General features: G+C 39.4%; 1 long non-coding RNA gene across 2 annotated transcripts in view; it reads right to left on the reverse strand.

The window, feature by feature from the left end:
* LOC136794338 (uncharacterized) overlaps positions 1-12063 on the reverse strand; it is a 134240-nt gene that overhangs the window by 55922 nt on the left and 66255 nt on the right. For both annotated transcript variants that reach the window (XR_010840948.1, XR_010840949.1), the window contains exon 2: positions 4101-4163. This is a non-coding gene — a long non-coding RNA (uncharacterized lncRNA). The remainder of the gene's footprint in view (positions 1-4100; positions 4164-12063) is intronic.

Consider the following 12063-nt stretch of genomic DNA (forward strand, 5'->3'; position numbering starts at 1 on the left):
CAATAATATTTAGTAAGATCAAAGAAGTTTAGGTAAGACTAATAAAAATAAATGTGATAATTTTAATTGTTAAATGTTATTTATTTATTTTCACCTTATTCTTAACTTTTTCTCATTTACATAGACTATAAAACATATAAATATATTACTCAAGTAGTACAGGTATCTGATTTATTAATGAATTATATAATTACATAAGATAGCTTATTTTATGGATATTATATATTCTTTTAAAGACATATTTTAAAAATATATATAAAATATAAAGAATATATTTATATGTTATGTAATAATGTAATAAATATGACTGTGTATTCATGATTTACATGTAATTATATTCTGTAAATAGTGTTATTATATAAATATATTATGCATTTATATTTACCTATATTTGCAGGCATTCATTTTTATTTTAATTGTCAGGGAAACGGGATCCAAATATTTTGGAAATATCAGCTTTAGTGAAGGAGAGTTAAAGAAAAATGAGTAGTCCTGAATTTGTAGCTGTTGCGTCTATACTTGGAGTTTTACTTTGCTATTTTCTCTTTTTGTGCATATTTGAAATTTCCTAATGAAAACTTCTTAAAGCAAGATATTCCTGCTTTTACAGCTGTAATAAGTCAATCTTGTGAACGGAGACATAATTTCAAATAAGGGGAAAAACGCTTTGGGGTACTAGTAAAACCAAGATCCAAATCAAGTCTGTCCTCCACTAGGAAGACTTTCTGAACCTGAATTGCAAAGTTTTTCCCTTCACTGAATTCCTCTCAAAACTCATTATGTAGTTACTCTTTAAGGTCCTTAATTTCACATTTGTATATTTTCATATTTGCTATTTTTTATAAGCATATATGTTGCCACCCCAATTATTTTGCCTGTTCTTTGGAGTCAATCCTTGTGTTTTACGGTAGTTTTCTCTTCTTTTTCCATTTTCACTTGGTGTAAATAGGTCTTGGATAAACCCAGCTTAACCTGCATAACTGAACATGGCTAAGAGGAGCTAGTCGCCCAGGTGGCTGACCTCACATTGCATTCAGTGACACTGATCTCAAATAGACTATGATACATTTCCTTGGTCCTTTCATTCTCCTACTTTCCCTTATGACGATTTTGTAGTTTCATTTTCGTCCACCTCCAAAACCTTTTGGTTTATTCTTGCTCACAGCAGATGCTCTTGCTTTCTATTTCCTGAAGCAATCAGAAAAACTCTTCAGAACAAGTTCTAATCGGTGCATCTACTCCCGTTCCTGAATCTATGACCTCCTTTGCTACTGCTGCTGGGAATCAATGGCCTAGGTCAACTCTTTACCTGAACTAGATCATCACTTGTCTCATCTGCTCAAAGAGTTAGCTCTCAGGATGATCCATTATCTCTCCCACATCATCAAAGTTTCCCTCTGCAGTTCACCTCCTCATTAGCATACTAACCATGTCTGATTTCTCTCGCCTTAAAAAGTGAGTCCACTTTGCCCTCCAACTCCACCATTTGATTTCCTCAGGCTTCAAGGGAAGATTTCCCCAGATGTTTGTCTTTATTTGCTGAATCCATCCATTCCCTTTGAACACACTCAATCAGTGTTTTACTTCTACTTCCACTAGGAAACTGTTATCAACGTGACCAATGACCTTTCTACTGCCAAATCCAGTGTTCAGTTCTCCAGACCTCATTTCCCTTGATCTGTAAGAAACTCTGTCCTAATTGATTACCCTATCCTTATGAAACTTTCTGTACTTCCCAGGAGACACACTCTTCTGGTTTTCCTTCTTCCTCCTGGTCATTTTTCTTTTTCTCCTTTGTTATCGCCTATCTGGCTCTTAAACATTGGAGTTCCTTAGAATTCTCTCTTCTGTTTTCTACAAATTCGTAGTAACTTGATGATGTCATCTACTAAAGAGCATCCATATATGTAGCATTATTACAGAATATTTAGGAAACAAGGAAAAGAGGAAACAATTCATGTAATCCCACCAACCTAACAATAATTATTTATAATTTTTGCAGTATTTATTTCAAGTCTTTTTCAAAATAAAAAGTCATATTTTTTAATATATACATTTATTTATTTATTTTTGGCTGCATTGGGTCTTCATTGCTGCGCATGGGCTTTCTCTATTTGCGGCGAGCAGGGGCTACTCTTCGTTGTAGTGCATGGGCTCCTCATTGTGGTGGCTTCTCTTGTTGTGGAGCACGGGCTTTAGGCACACAGGCTTCAGTAGTTGTGGCACGTGGGCTCGGTAGTTGTGGCTCATGGGCTCTAGAGCTCAGGCTCAGTAGTTGTGGTCCAGGGGCTTAGTTGCTCTGCGGCATGTGGGATCTTCCCAGACCGGGGCTCAAACCCGTGTCATCTGCATTGGCAGGTGGATTCTTAACCATGGCACCACAAGTGAAGTCCCAAGTCATATGTTTTTATTGTAGAAATAGCATTCTTATTTTTTAAGGATGAGTATTTTTAATTTTTTAATTAATTTAATTTTTATAGAAGTATAATTGATTTACCACCTTGTGATAGTTTCAGGTGTGCAGCAAAGTGATTCAACTTTATTTATATACATATATATCCTTTTTCAGTTTCTTTTCTGCTATAGTGATTACAAAATATTGAATATAGTTCCCTGTGCTATACAGTAAGTCCTTGTTGTTTATTTTATACATAGTAGTGTGTATATGTTAATCCCAAACTCCTAATTTATTCCCCCCACCCCAGTTTCCCGTTTGATAACCATGTTTGTTTTCTATGTCTGTGAGTCTATTTTTGCTTTGTGAATAAGCTCATTGGTGTCATTTTTTTAGTTTCCACATATAAATGATATCACATGGTATTTGTCTTTCTCTGTCTGACTTACTTCACTTAGCATGATAATCCCCAGGTCCATCCATGTGGCTGCAAATGGCATTATTTCACTCTTCTTTATGGCTGCGTAGTATTCCATTGTGTATATACCACATCTTCTTTATCCATTCATCTGTCAGTGAGCACTTAGGTTGCTTCCATGTCTTGGCTATTATGAATATTGCTGCTATGAACATTGGGGTGTATAATAAGCAAGTATAATAGGTATAAAATAGAGGGAAAAAATTAAGAAAATAAAGTCATCTAAATACTGGGGGGGGAAAGGAAAAGAAAAAGAAGCAGCAGCACCAAATGCTCAAAACATCAAAGCTTGGATTCACCCCAGTATCTTTCCTCAGATGCCAATATCCAGCTGCCTACTCAGCTTCTCCACTTGGGTGTCAAGTCAGTGTCTTATGTGTCACAGGTCTAAGATGGAGCTTCCACTATTTCCCCCAAACCTGCCCATCTTCCCCCTTCCCCATCTTAGTGTGTGGCAACTCCTTTCTTCCACTTGATTAGACCACACACATCTTACTGTTAGTCTCTTTCTTCTACATGCCATCCTTCAGTCTACTCTCCAAAGAGCAGCTAAGGTGACCCTATAGAAAGCTATTAGATTATATGACACCCATGGCCCAACTAGCTCAGTGCTGTTCTCATCTTTAAAAAAAATTTTACAATGGGTTTTATTTGTAAAAGTCTGTCAGAAAATCAAAAAGTTCAAAAGATTTTCTTTGTACCACTCCCACTAAAACCAGAGAAAACATTATTGAATGCTGGCCCCCTGAAAGTACCACCAAAATAACTTGTTAGTAAGGCAAAGTGGATATTATTGCTTCTTGCAATAAGGTAGAACATTGTATTCAGAGGATACAATTGAGATATATTGTATCTCAGGAAGATGTGAAAAAAACTGGGATATTGATGAGGCTTTTGTGTTTAAAGTAGGTCTTTGAATGTGGGCATTTAATTAGAATGGCAAGGATCATGATGTAACAGTGTAGGATTGGTAAGCATAGCCAGATGAAAATTTAAGGGAGGAGTTTTATGGAGAGTCTTGGTGAACAAATAGCTTGATGTTGTCTGTTTGTGCAACATTTATTTTCCTGGGCAATTATTTTCTGGAAGAGCAGTCATGTTGATGAAAATAGTGGCAAGTGCAGGCAGCCTATACAAAGATACAGTCAAATAGTAAAGTTGAAAAAGAAAAGTAGACTGCAATCTGTTATAAGTATAGATGATTTAATTCTCATGAGATACACTCACCTCTCTACTGGCTACTCGTGCCTGCTCTCTGAGGTCAGAATATTACAGTCTTCCTATGAATACCTAGAATAGATCAAATAGGGTTGATTTATAAGATATTATCTGTCCAGCTTGGTCATTAAAAATATTCAAATATCTAAATGCTAAAATTGACGGTGTTTATTGACTTAATTAGATCAACTATCACTACATTTATGTGTCAAACAGAAAAAAATATATCATCAAAATAGTAATTTAATTGAACATCAATTGCTTTAGTGTATATTCAGAACACATGATCTGCTCAGCACTTGCACTGTTTCCACCATGATCCCAGACACCACTGTTCGAGCAGGCAGGTAGCTAGATAGAAGCAGAGGAGGGAGGCATGGGTCAGGTGGTAGGAAACCATACATCTTGAGACAACAGTGGTCCTCAGGGAAGACAAAGAAAGGCAGCAAAAGGCGGGAATCTCCAGCATCCAAATGTAACCTTTTGCTCACGCCCTCATTACAATAAAATCAGCCTTGCAAAAAAGAAGTACCCATCAAGCACGGATGCCATGACACTTCCCATCAAGACCAAACAAGAGCAAAGACCCCTCCTCCCCTTGGGAAGGTGGAGCTGGGATGAAAATCAGGAAATGCAACCTCAAACCCCTCCCTCCTCAATGCAGATTCCCCCCAATCATTTTCATACCCCACATAACCAGCTCCCCAAAGGAACCCTGGGTAGTTGCCCACTCTCCCTCCTGAGAGGGTACTATTGCTTAATAAATCCTCACTTTGCTTTCTTGGCCTCCGTATCTCATCTCTGACTTCTTTCTGGGAGGAGACAAGAACCTACCTCTTGTAACTCCATCATCTCCTATCAGGATTATTGCAGTGACCTCTGGCTCTCTGCGTGCTCCCTCCATGGACCACCCTTCAGCCTGTCCTCCACAGAGCAAACTGAAGTATCCTGTTGAGAGTTGTCAGATTATGTCAACCTATGCTCAAATGCTCTCATGACTTTCCATCTTGCTTAAAGGGAGAGCCAAATTCTTCACCATGGCCACCAAAGCTCTTTCCAGTCTGGTTCCCATGAGCTCTCTGACCTCGTCTCTTACTGCTCTGCTGTCATCAGCTCTGCTCCAGGTACCCGGCCTTGCTGCTCTGGTCTAGGTCAGGCTTGCTCTTTCCTCTGCTTGGAGTGGAATCCCCCTTGTACACACATATGCTTCCTTAGCCACTCTCCTGGTTTTATTTTTCTCTGTAGCACTTAGCACCAACTAGTTTGCTGTATATCTAAGTAGTTCTCTGTCTTATTGACTGTATTTTTCCACTAAAATATTGGATCTATGAGGATAGAAATCATTCTATTTCTGAATTGAAAACTACTTTTACAACTAATGAATGGCTTTCAAGACCAGATCATCCAAAGAAGGGCACAATAAGCCTTGCATCTACTATTACAAAAAGCCATATAAATACTCCAGAAATGAATGAGTCATTCCTATTCTGTGTTCTCATTATCTTTTCTGTGTCCCCCTTATAACAGTCAATGCTTTCATTACAGTAGCTGTGTTCCTATTTACCTATCTTGTGCTAATAAGAGGTCTCTTATAGGCTTTACTTTATTCACATTTGTGTGGCCAGATCCTACCATAGAACTTGATAGTCAATAACTCAGACACATGGATGTTTGAACCCTCTTTTGTGATTTTGTTTATTTTTACCTTGCGGGGGAGAAAGTAACATTAAAAAGTAAATGTTAGAGATTCCCCACCACCATGAGGTATAGGAAAGCTGAATAAAGTAATGAGTAAACGGTGCTGTGCTGATTACACAGTCTGCTGGGTGAAAAGATCATTTTATTCTTTCTTCCCACGTGTTCCTGTGACTGTTTCAGTTAATTCTCCCATCTCACTATTCCTCTCCCAATAGGCCTTTCTGCCTTCACTCCATTTCTCATATCAAAAATAAATAGAAAAGAGACATGCAGTTAAGAAGAAGAGGGAAGGGGCTTCCCTGGTGGCGCAGTGGTTGAGAATCCGCCTGCCGATGCAGGGGACGCGGGTTCGTGCCCTGGTCCGGGAGGATCCCACGTGCCGCGGAGCGGCTGGGCCCGTGAGCCGTGGCCGCTGAGCCTGCGTGTCCGGAGCCTGTGCTCCGCAACGGGAGAGGCCACAGCAGTGAGAGGCCCGCATACCGCAAAAAAAAAAAAAAAAAAAAAGAAGAGGGAAAAACAGAACAGGGATGAAGTCAGGAGAAAGGTAAAGAGAAGGAAGTACAGGGCATAGGAGCAGGAAAACCTAGTCTGTGGGACATTTGCATAGGGGTCTGCATCACACAACTGTGTTGATGCGAGAAAATCAGCGTCAGAAGTGAACTCTGGAAGGTGATCACATCCAAACTGAGGCGCTGGAAAGAATTGAAGAGAGACATGTTGCCATAGAGAAGAGGGATACTTCACAACACCCTAAATACCAAGCAAGAGGTGTAAAGTTTTGTATATCTTTCTCAAAGCTTGAGTGACTGAATGGCCTTGGTTCGAATAAGACTGTCACATTGGTTTTTGTCGGTTAGTTTCTGTGCACTAATTAGCTCTGTTTTGAAAGTTCTGCTTTTCTAAGAGGTAAGCTAAAACTTTCTTTTCTGTTTGATTGCTATTTTGTTTGCAAAAAGGTTCAAGGGACATCGAAACTTGTTTTAAGAAAGATCGTTTTATTCATTAGCTTTGTATATGCCTTATTGTGACCCATAAAGTTTTGTTCACAGTAAACATTTAGCCAGTAATCTTGACATGAGACCAAATTCCAACTCAAATGTCAGCAGAAAGAAATGCCAGGTTTTATGAAAATTTTGCTTATGAATTTTAAATGTGAGAATAATGTTCTTTGGATTTTAAAAATAGCTCATTCTCCATTGTCTTTATTATTATTCTAAACTTTAATATTTCAGACAAAGACTTTTCAGTTGTTTGAATTAGTTAAAGTCAGAGACCTTATGAATATTGATCATGAAAATTTACCATTTGCCAAAACTGAAGTAATTTCTAGAACTACTTCTATGATTTTGAATAAAACATCTAGGTGCGCTCTGTATTCTTTTATTATATGCTCTCTTTTGGAATTATTTTTTTCAATATTGTTTTATTAAAAGTCAGAACTATTAATATGGTGCTATACGGACTGAATATGAATTGGGAACTAAAATCTAGATTTAAAACAATGTTATCGCAAATTTGTAGGAATAGATGAATAGAAAGAGGAGCCTTAATCACAAAATTCTTACAGAGGTTTGAAATAAAGTTGTGTGACCACAGTTACTTTAGAATTAGAATTTATTACAATTAATTAATTAGACTTTATCTCTTGATTTTGTTTTAAAAAATGACATTGCATAGTATCTCTTTCCAAACCGGTTCCTTTGTCTCTGCTAAAATATGAAGAGCAAAGTATTATGTGAATTGCTATTGAGAATTTGAAATGAATAGCTTCTATTAGTTTCCATTAGCCAGTAGGGAATTGTTTTTCAAATATATTAAAGACTTCTATTACAATGCTACAGAAACCAAAATCGCTAAAACACCTTTAAACAGAACTTGACTGTAGAAATGGCTAATTCTGAGTGTGTATAAAGTGTCGGACGCTGTGCTAAGTATCTTACAGGCATTGTCTTGTTTAAATATTATAATGACTATGAAATAAGTACCATAAACAGAATAAAAACTGAGATGCAGAGAGCTCCACGTACTCTCCCACAGCAAGCTGCTGATCCGGGATTTGAATTCGAGTTTGTCTGGCTCCAGCAGCTGTGCCCTGACCAGTGTGATGTTATCTGTTCAAATACCTCTGCTCTCTTACAGGGCCCCTTGCTGTGAAGACTTGCCAACCTCACTGCCCTCAGGCTTGGTCACAAGACAGACTGCGGCAAACGGGTGATAGAAACTGACATGTTTCCAAACGGGAGATTTACAAGCCATCACGTGGTCCCCCGTGCTCAGTTACCCTTTCCTTCAGCCTAGCAGTGTCTCCCCACGGCGCTGTTCAGCCAGCGTGGGTTTCAGGTGATGGTGACACCGAACAATGACCCCAGACAGTGATGTACATGCAACTAGGTGTTCACTGTTACATGCCATTGATATCGCCAGAACTTTATTTTTTTAAACATCTTTATTGGAGTATAACTGCTTTACAATGGTGTGTTAGTTTCTGCTGTATAACAAAGTAAATCAGTTATACATATACATATATCCCCATATCTCTTCCCTCTTGCGTCTCCCTCCCTCCCACCCTCCCTATCCCACCCTTCTAGCTGGTCACAGAGCACCGAGCTGATCTCCCTGTGCTATGTGGCTGCTTCCCGCTAGCTAGCTATTTTACGTTTGGTAGTGTATATATGTCCGTGCCACTCTCTCACTTCGTCCCAGCTGACCCTTCCCCCTCCCCATGTCTTCAAGCTCATTCTCTAGTAGGTCTGCGTCTTTATTCCCATCTTGCTCGTAGGTTCTTCATAACCTTTTTTTTTTTTTTTTTTTAGATTCCATATATGTGTTAGCATACGGTATTTGTTTTTCTCTTTCTGACTTAATTCACTCTGTATGACAGACTATAGGTCCATCCACCTCAGTACAAATAACACAATCTCGTTTCCTTTCATGGCTGAGTAATACTCCATTTTATATATGTGCCACATCTTCTTTACCCATTCATTTATTGATGAACACTTAGATTGCTTCCATGTCCTGGCTATTGTAAATAGAGCTGCAATGAACATTTTGGTACATGACTCTTTTTAAATTACGGTTTTCTCAGGGTATATGCCCAGTAGTGGGATTGCTGGGTCGTATGGTAGTTCTATCTGTACTTTTTTAAGGAACCTCCATACTGTTCTCCATAGTGGCTGTATCAATTTACATTCCCACCAACATTGCAAGAGGGTTCCCTTTTCTCCACACCCTCTCCAGCATTTATTGTTTGTACATTTTTTGATGATGGCCATTCTGACTGCTGAGAGATGATATCGCATTGGAGTTTTTTTTTTTTTTTTTTTTCGGTATGCGGGCCTCTCACTGTTGTGGCCTCTCCCGTTGCGGAGCACAGGCTCCGGACGCACAGGCTCAGCGGCCATGGCTCACGGGCCCAGCCGCCCCGCGGCATGTGGGATCTTCCCGGACCAGGGCACGAACCCGTGTCTCCTGCATCGGCAGGCAGACTCTCAACCACTGCGCCACCAGGGAAGCCCCCGCATTGGAGTTTTGATTTGCATTTCTCTAACGGTCAGTGATGTTGAGCATCCTTTCATGTGTTTGTAGGCAATCTGTAGATCTTCTTTGGAGAAATGTCTATTTAGGTCTTCTGCCCATTTTTGTATTGGATTGTTTGTTTTTTTGATATTGAGCTGCATGAGCTGCTTGTAATTTTTGGAGATTAATCCTTTGTCACTTGCTTCATTTGCAAATATTTCCTCCCATTCTATGGGTTGTCTTTCGTCTTGTTTATGGTTTCCTTTGCTGTGCAAAAGCTTTTAAGTTTCATTAGGTCCCATTATTTTGTTTGTTTGTTTTTATTTCCATCTCTCTAGGAGGTGGGTCAAAAAGGATCTTGCTGTGATTTATGTCATAGAGTGTTCTGCCTATGTCTTCCTCTAAGAGTTTGATAGTCTCTGGCCTTACATTTAGGTATTTAATCTATTTTGAGTTCATCTTTGTGTATGGTGTTAGGGAGTTCTATTTTCTGAATACATCCTAAAGTCCTTTGGTAAACTCCGTAAATACACAACATAATTAATTAATGAGTGCATGACAATTATAAAATGCCCACTCTGGCTGGATCCTGCACAAAATGCAAATCAAAGAGAAGAATTGGTACTTTTTAGAGATGATTTTCCATCACCCCCTGTTAATCACACCTCCCTTGGTACTGGCTACACCACCTATATAGTGTCTGCAGGTACAGTTCAAAACGGATTCTGTTGACAGGTGCAGCTCCGAAGACTGCTTCACCCTCATGAGCTATGAGCCTCGCATTCACCCTCCTTTCTTTAAAATGGTACTGAGGCCCACTGCTGCCTGCATTCTTTGATTGTAGAGCAAAGACGAAAGAGTGACTCATCTAGTGTTTAGTCTCTTGGACTTTTCAGTGGGCTGGTAGAATCACAGAAGTTAGGGGTGAAAATGATCCATTGCTTTTGCATTTAGTACATTTTTGCAACGCCAGTCAGCAGCTTCCCAACAAGGTGGTTGAATAAAAAGGGAGAGGCAAGCCAAAACCCTCTGCTACCTACAGACCTAAGGGTGGGCATGTGCTTTACTTGGAAGGATTACCTGATAGACGTCACTGTCATCTTACTTTAAATTCAGTCTCCTCTGGCTCAGCCTATGTCCATGGATTTTGTTTTGGTTGAAATTTGTTAAAAAACAAGATAAACAACCATGAATCTCTCATGGGCAGCCACTTAGGTGTATGGGAAGTGACTTATTGAAGCTCTAATTGGACAGTCATTGCTCAGTCTTTATCAGACTGCCCTGCTATTTACCACTGTCCAAGCCCTGACCAGCGTCCGGCTGTGAGCAACTTTGTAGACAATGGTGCTGCTTCTGTGCAAAGAGCAGCCATATTTCAAATGCCTTCACACAGACTAATTGGACACTCAGGCACAATGTAAATAGATTTGAAATGTTTACTGTCGCCTCTTCCTTATGAGTCAGATCTGGCAGAAGTGGTTTGTCACCTCCTGAGTTATGCCTTCTGCCAACTTGAGAGCAGATGATTTTAACAATATTGAAATCAACAACAGTAAGTTGTAGATAACACAGGTCAATTTAAAAGGTATGTACCTCCTTCCTATTAGCAGATTTTGCTATTTTTCAGTGATTCTTTCATGGTTAAATGCAGTACATGTAGCAGATATGTTCTAGGAAATTCCATCAGAAGGAATATGAGTGACTGCCATTAAAAAGGTCAGGAATCACCACGGCCTCCATATTTCTTGCACGTAGTGTAACGTGAAATGGATGATCGGGTCTTCCGCGTGAACCTTCCTCTTGCTCTCCTACTCATTTTACTTAGCGCTTTAAAAAAGCTATCTAGACGAGCACTGTCTCATAGAGCGTTTTATAATGACGGAAAAGTTTTATAAAGTTTTGTAATTCTGCATAGTCCAATATTGGGCCACCAGCCACACGTGCCTAATGAGCCTTTGAAGTCTGGCAATTGCAACTGAGAAATGAGTTTTTAAGTTACATTTAATTTTAATTGACGTAAACATCGACATGTGGCTAGCGACGGCCACACGGGACAGTCAGGTCTGGACTGCATTTGACTTAAATTAGACTCACAGAGCTTTAGTGTTGCAAACATTTGGCAGAGAATCTAATCGAAGCTCTCTGTTTTATTACTCATCTGTTAGAGAAATGATTTCTGACATTATCTCTGGAAAGAGGCTGCCGTCAACTATAGTTGCTTTCACCATCTAATCAGTACACATGGGGCCAGAGTCCAGTGGTATCTGGGTTTCATCCTCCCAAACCTTTAAACTGTATTTGTCAGCCATAAAATAGTTCGTATGCAAACAGTATTATTAAAGCAGCGAATGATAAACAAATCATCTGAAATGATGTTGCTTGCCCTTAGAAGGCACAAAATTAAATACAGAAAAATAAATTTGGGTGAGAGTGTATATTTGGGGGGTGGGGATGACAGCAGAACCCTTTATTCCTGCGGAAACAGAGAATATTCTTCTTGTCGCTAAAAGCCATGCCTTGTTTATCTTTGGCTCTTCAGTCAGCACAGGGATTCCAATTTGGTGAATGACCAATCAATGTGATATGGATTTATTGACCTTAAGTGATTGCTCTAAGGAAGGTGAATGTCAGACCAGGGATTGGCATGTTGCCCACGACAGACTGACTAGTGAGTGTATTAGTTCAATGGCAGTTGATGCTGGCTTTATATTGGGATCCCCTGGGAAACGTAAAAAATATCCAGCCCTAACTCCAG

The sequence above is a fragment of the Kogia breviceps genome, chromosome 6 (assembly GCF_026419965.1).
Source record: "Kogia breviceps isolate mKogBre1 chromosome 6, mKogBre1 haplotype 1, whole genome shotgun sequence".
NCBI classification, from domain to species: Eukaryota; Metazoa; Chordata; class Mammalia; order Artiodactyla; family Physeteridae; genus Kogia; species Kogia breviceps.